Consider the following 6,475-nt stretch of genomic DNA (forward strand, 5'->3'; position numbering starts at 1 on the left):
GGCCTGCCGGCCGGGTGCCGGGATGGAAACGGGCGGGGGGGGCTGGAACACGCGTGCCGGGGGAGCGGGCCTGCTGGCACCCCGGTTTTCGGCTTCAGCCTCCAGAGCCGCCAGAGGAGATCTCTGCCGGGGGCCTGGCGCTGGGGGCGCGGTCCCGGCTGTGCCAGCTCAGGGCACAGGCTGACCCAAGAAGGGGCGGCGGAGGGGCGGTGCCACCTGAGTGGCCTCCAGCCGTGCACCCTCTCGAGCCCGAGACCCTGAAATCATGGGGACCTGCCCGGCCGCTGCAGCTCTCGGGGGTCCCTTGACGTTCAGTGGCTCCAGGGGCTTCAACCTTCCCTGGCAGAGGCTGCAGGCTCAAGGGGGGTCCGTGTTTGTCGGCGATCCTGCCCTGCCTGTCCGTGGCCACCCGTCACCGTAGGTGCTGCGACTCACAGCGTGAGTGACCCACGGCCTCAGAGGAGCTCACGGCCTCAGGCAGGACTGTCCCTGCGATCACACTGCCGGGGCGGGGGAGGGGGGCGGCACTGGGCTGGGCATCCGGCCTGGACAGGCCCTGGGGTGCGAGCACACACCTGTGGGGGTGAAGGGAGGCTCAGGACATGGTGGCTTCCAGGCGGGCTCCAGAGGCAAGCGACGGGACTGGGGGCTCGAGGAACAGGAGGCCCGGGCTTGGCCCCCAAGGCCCCTGAGGCGGCTCTCTGGGCCCAGGCGGCCGGGGCGGTGAGGGGCGCTGGCAGCTCCTGGCGCCAGGGCCCTGCTGGCCCACCAGCTGCTGCCCCAGCCTGAGACTGCTTTGGCCGAAGGATGGGGGCGGGCGAGGGCTCGGCGAGACAGGCTTCTGGGCCCCAGGAGGCCTGGCCGGCCTGCTCGCCGTGGATGAACCCAGGGCCGGGGCCGGCCGCGAGGAGAGGCCTGCGGTCAGCAGCACCGGCCAGGCCAGGCGGGACTGAGCCACAGCCGGGGCCGCGCTCCAGCCTGACCTGGCACCGGCCTGCAGGGGCCCTCCCTCAGTCAGACCCCTGTGGCCCTCCAGACCCCGGTGGCCTGGGGCCAGCGGACATGGGGACTGAACAGGGGCCTGGCAGAGAGAGACCGGGCGATTCGTGGGATATTTTTATGGTGCAAATCAGTCTCAGGACTTGTGGGTGTGGGGGGCGGGGAGGGCGGGCGGGCTCGGGCGCAATGTGCCCAACCTGTCCTGGCTGCCACGCCACGCCTGTGCCTCGGTTTACCCATTTGAGTAGTGGTGAGGCTGAGGGCCATTCAGGCTCGGGGTCTGCACACTGCAAGGGGCCCCCCCAGCTGAGGGGCCGGGGCCAGGCCAGAGCCTGAGGCTGAAACAGACTGGCGGCGTCTGGGCCTGGCAGCTGGCGGGCTGGCTCCCGCCCTCCCAGTGCTGGGCTCCCGAGGGCCTGTCCTCTCGGCTCAGGCTGTGGCCAGCTCAGGCCCCACCAGGGGGCAGCAAGCAGGGCCAAGTGGCCAGATGACAGGGACAGCCTTCGGGTCTCATTACATCAGCATGTCCATCAGGCCCCCGCCCCCGCCCCGCTCCAGGCGGCTCCAGGCGGCTCCAGGCCCGGCGCCGGGCGGGGCGCTGAGCTCATGGCTGGCAGAGCTGGCCGAGCCCTCTGACCCCGCCCGCCTCGGCTCACCCCGACCCTGTCACCTCTCCTGAGGCTGCAGCTGCCTCCCTCTGGCCTGTCACAGCAGGCGCACAGAGGCCCACGTGGTGCGCCCACCCCAGCAGGCGAGTGGTGCCCGCCGGGAGGACCACACAGCGGGGAGGAGGGCCAGCGGCGGCCCAGGACACACAGGCCGCCTCCCAAAGTAACGACGGCAAGTGGAGAAAAGCAGGCCCTGGTGGACTCGTGAGCGTGACCCTGTCGAGAGCGTGGCCACCCAGTGCCAGCGGCCAGTCGAGGCGCCCGCACGCGGGCAGCGGGGTGTGCGCGGCTGAGGACACGGGGAGGCCACGCGCGTGTCCGGGACCCCAGCTACGGTGTCCGAACCGTGCGCGGCGCCACTCCGGCCGGGCGCAGCTTATTCAACTTAGTGACTTTTTAAATGTCGGCACTAAAGGGGCGAAGGGGAACAGCAGCCCCCCCGGGGCCCCCCTGCCAACCGCCGATGTGAGGCGCCGGCCCCCCAGAGCCCGTGATGGGCAACGGCCATCTGCGCTGCCGTCCACAACTAAGACCGGTCACAGGCCCCGCACGGCTGACGCAGGGTCTGGCCCGGGGGCCCTGACCCTCCCGGCCGGCGTGACAATCGGGACGCTTTTCCATAGGGACAAATGGGACCGACTGTTTTCCCCGAGTCTGGTCCCTTCCTGGCCACCATGACAGGGCCGCTCACTCCGTGGCTGGGAGGACGCGCTCTCCACTGCGCGTCGGACGAACAGCCGCCCGCCAGCCGGACCCGGAGACGGGGGAGGGCGTGGTTGTGGCCGGCGCCCCGGGCCGGGAGGGAGCTGCCCCTGTCCAGAACGGCCTCAGCCGGGGAGAGGCAGGCTCGGGGCGTCTGGGCGGTCAGGAGGTCCTTGCGGTAAAGCAGGCCCGAAGCGTGGACACCGGTGGGCGCCCCTCTGGCGCACACAGACTCCCCCAGAAAGGTCCGTCGGCGCTAGACGGCGGGGGCCCGCAGCTGGACGGGGCTTTGGGGGCAGCTGAGCCGAAGGCCGGGGTCTCCGTGGGAGCCGGACGTCACGCTGCTCAGTCCGCCTGACACCGTCCGGCTCCAGGGTGCCGATGACCCTGCCAGGCTGAGCTGACGCCTGCTCCGCTCCGTCCCGTGCGTCGTCAGCCTGGCCGGCAGCTCCCGGACCGTGTCTGGGACCTTGGTGGCCCGGGTCGCTCCCCAGCCCTGGCCAGTGCGTGGCCGGACCGTGCCCAGACCCCACCCACAGCACAGAGAGCGAACGGAGAAGGCACCTGTGTCCATGGCGCTGGACGGGCAGACCGGACGGGCAGACCAGGGGCAGCATGTCACGCTCCTCCTCTCGCCCAGGGTCACTGGGGCGATTTTTCAGATACAAAGTGTTACTTATGTGAACAGGTAATGAGTGTGTCCTGTATTTTTAGATGAATCAGCCCACACAGGCTCTTCAAGGCCTGTGCTTCGCTATTTCGCAGGGTGGGTGCTGTCGAGCCCCAGCCCAGCAGCCCTTCGGGGTTCCCCCTGCAGGCTTGACAAGCACCGGGCCATGGGGCGCCCAGGGATGCGCCCAGCCGCCCAAGTGACGTCCTCCCGGCCCGCCGCGTCTCCCACACTGACACCCTGCGCCACACGCCCGGCACCCGCAGGACTCCTGGGGTGCGCAGCCCCAGATGGGCCCTCGCTGCCCGGCCCACGCCCAGGGGTCCCAGTGGGGGGCGGGGAGGGAGCTGAGCCGAGGGGCTGAGACGAAACATCGGGGCCAACAGGCCTCCAGTTCTCCAAAGTAGGGGTGCCGCTTGCACTCTGGGCCCCAAAGCTATCGCCCCAGGAAAGCTCGGGGCCAGCAGGAGAAGCTGAAGTTGTATTCCAGTGGTGACTCCCTCATCTCTGGAAATTTTTTTTTTAAAGATTTATTTATTTGTGCATACAGAACTGGGGTACAGGCCAAAGGCTCAGGGGCGGTGAGAGGACTCACTAGGGACAGAGCGGGGAGCAGAAAGGCAGATAGACGAAGTCCACTGCTGAGGGGAGCAGCGGGCGGGTCAGGAGAGGTCTGCCGCACCCTGGGGTCACCTCCGGGGCAGGCGGGGATCGAACTCATGCGGAAGTGGGTTTAGTTTCTCAGTGCTGTGCTGGAACCTGCTGCGCCCCCAGGCCTCCCTGGGGGGCCTCTCTGGAAATTTTAATCCTCAAACTGAATACTGCCTTCTAGAAACCCGACGCAGTGTGGACTCGTCCTCGCTCCCTCGCCCGGATCTACGTGGCCAGGGCCCCGTGGACACCCCGCTTCGCGGCCTCCTGTGCTGGCCATTGCACTCCATCTCTGCCGTGCCGCTGATCCCCACCCTGGCCGCTCCCCAGCACCTCGGGACGGAAGGGCAGTCGCGCCGCGAGAGACCGAGGGGAAGCCCAGCCAGGGACAGCACAAGGCCCTGGCCGCAGTCTGTCGGGGCCCCTCCAGCCACGCCAAGGCCGCCTCCTGGCCCAGCGCCTGGCAGCCCCGGGAAGCGCCTGGAGCAGCTCCGGCACCTGAAAGCCACAGGCCGGTTCCAGGCTCACTGGCCAGGGCCCCTGGTGCGGCTTGCGCTGGACCTAGCGTCCCTCTGGGCCGCGGCACCCAGAGGCCAGGATTGCAGGTGCCTCCTCCGGTGAGGAAGCCCGTGCTGGAAGGTGAAGGAGCCACGTGCTGCGACAGCCCCCGGCGTGGGTCTCCGGCCTGACCTCAGCTGCCGCCTGCTGGCCTGTGCCCCCAGGCCGTGCACGTCCACCCTGCTGCACCAAATCAAAGGCGGCTCTTTTTCTGTCTCAGGCCCAAACAGAAAGGACGGGGCTGCCACGCGGGTGCCAGGCCCGGCCGTTCCTGCCCAGTTTCCTCCGCGCTGTCCTGTGAGTCGGTACAGAGCCGCCCCCCTGGCACCTCCACTTGGTGTGTCATGCCCTGCACTGGCCAGCGTGACCCGGACACAGAGGGCTGGTCTCGGGCACCCTAGGAGTAACCCACATGGTGCCTCCGCCGGGCAGAGACCGGGGTGGCCCAGCTGCAATCAGGTGGCTTCCTGGAGGAGGGGGCTCTGGTGCTGTGCCCCAGAAGGCTAGTCTGAGCAGAGTCCCGATGGTGGGGAGGGGCAGGCTGGGCGGGGGGGGGCGCGGCGATGGCAGGGAGGAAGCAGGTGGGGCTCGGACCTCACCCCTCGGCCAGACCCCAGCCCACTGAGGGAGACCCCCTGCATCAGAAAACGCCCGTGCCCGCCCTGTCTCTCGCCTGGCGCTTGCCCTCCAGGACCAGCTGGTGGGGCAGGAGGCGGGGAGGAGCCGTAAATTCCACCCAGGCCAGGAGGAGCCACTGTGGGCTAATTAGAAGCGGAGCAGCACAGGACTTCAATTACCGCTCTCGGCGGGAAGGCGGCTGCACCGCCCCTCTGCGGGGACAGCGATGTCCACCAGGCGCTGCTCCCGGCTGGCTGTCGGGGGGTGTTAGAGAGAGGCGGCTGGGGGGGGCTGGCCCTGCTCAGACCTGAAAGGGCGGGTCTTCGGGTCTTCGTCAAGGGCCCTCGGGGCTCTGCAACTGGTTTGGAGAAAGCAGTCCCTTCCCCGCTGCCCTCCACTGCCCGAGCGCCACCGGACTCCACAGCCAGAACACCAATGAGGCCGCACTTCGATCAGGGCTACCGCGTGCGGGAAGGCCACGACAGCGCAGCCGGGAGGGCCTGGCGGGCTGCCGAGGCCCGTGGCCCTGAGCCTGGCGGCCCTGCCCCAGACGCCGGTCACGCGTCCACCACAGGGACAGCAGAGACGTGGAGACCCGTCCAGGGCGGGGTGGGGCTGACCGGGCCAGCGGCGCCGTTCCAGGCGCCCCAGCCCTGCGTTGGCTGAATCCTCGCAACGTCACCTGTGAAACAGCAGGCTGCACCCCTGCCGGGCCCTCGGCGTGACCCGAAGTTCCCTGTGGGAAAGCTTCCCGGCCCGCGGGGGCCGGCGGTGAGGGCCTGTCCCGCTGGAGGGTGGCCCGAGAGCTGGGCCACGCTGGCTTGGAGCCGACCCCACCGGGCCCTGACCGGCCTCCCCGCCTGGGCTGCCCGAGGGCGGGCCCCCAAGTGCCGCACACACACGCACATCCCGGCGGCGTCCACGTCCACGACCTCCCGTCACCGCGGCCCCTTCACAGGCGAGATCAGTACGGGAACAGCCAAGGTCACGGCACTCGGGGACAGCCACGGCGGCTACCCCAGCCCGTGCCTGCACCTGCGGGTGTCACCTGTGCCTGCAGTGTCACCTGTGTCTGCGGTGTCACCTGCGCCTGCGGCTGTCACCTGCGCCTGAGGGTGTCACCTGCGTCTGCGGTGTCACCTGCACCTGCGGCTGTCACCTGCGCCTGCAGCTGTCACCTGCGCCTGCGGGGTCACCTGCCCCTGCGGTGTCACCTGCGCCTGCAGCTGTCACCTGCGCCTGCGGGGTCACTTGCACCTGCGGTGTCACCTGTGCCTGCGGGTGTCACCTGCGCCTGCAGGGTCACCTGCGCCTGCGGCTGTCACCTGCGCCTGCGGCTGTCACCTGCACCTGCAGGTGTCACCTGCGCCTGTGGCTGTCACCTGCGCCTGTGGGTGTCACCTGCGCCTGCGGTGTCACCTGTGCCTGTGGCTGTCACCTGTGCCTGCAGCTGTCACCTGCGCCTGCGGGGTCACCTGCGCCTGCGGTGTCACCTGTGCCTGCGGTGTCACCTGTGCCTGTGGGTGTCACCTGCGCCTGCAGCTGTCACCTGCACCTGCGGGTGTCACCTGCGCCTGTGGCTGTCACCTGCGCCTGCGGGGTCACCTGC

Source organism: Condylura cristata, unplaced genomic scaffold, assembly GCF_000260355.1.
Source record: "Condylura cristata isolate star-nosed mole 26May11 unplaced genomic scaffold, ConCri1.0 scaffold00012, whole genome shotgun sequence".
NCBI lineage: Eukaryota > Metazoa > Chordata > Mammalia > Eulipotyphla > Talpidae > Condylura > Condylura cristata.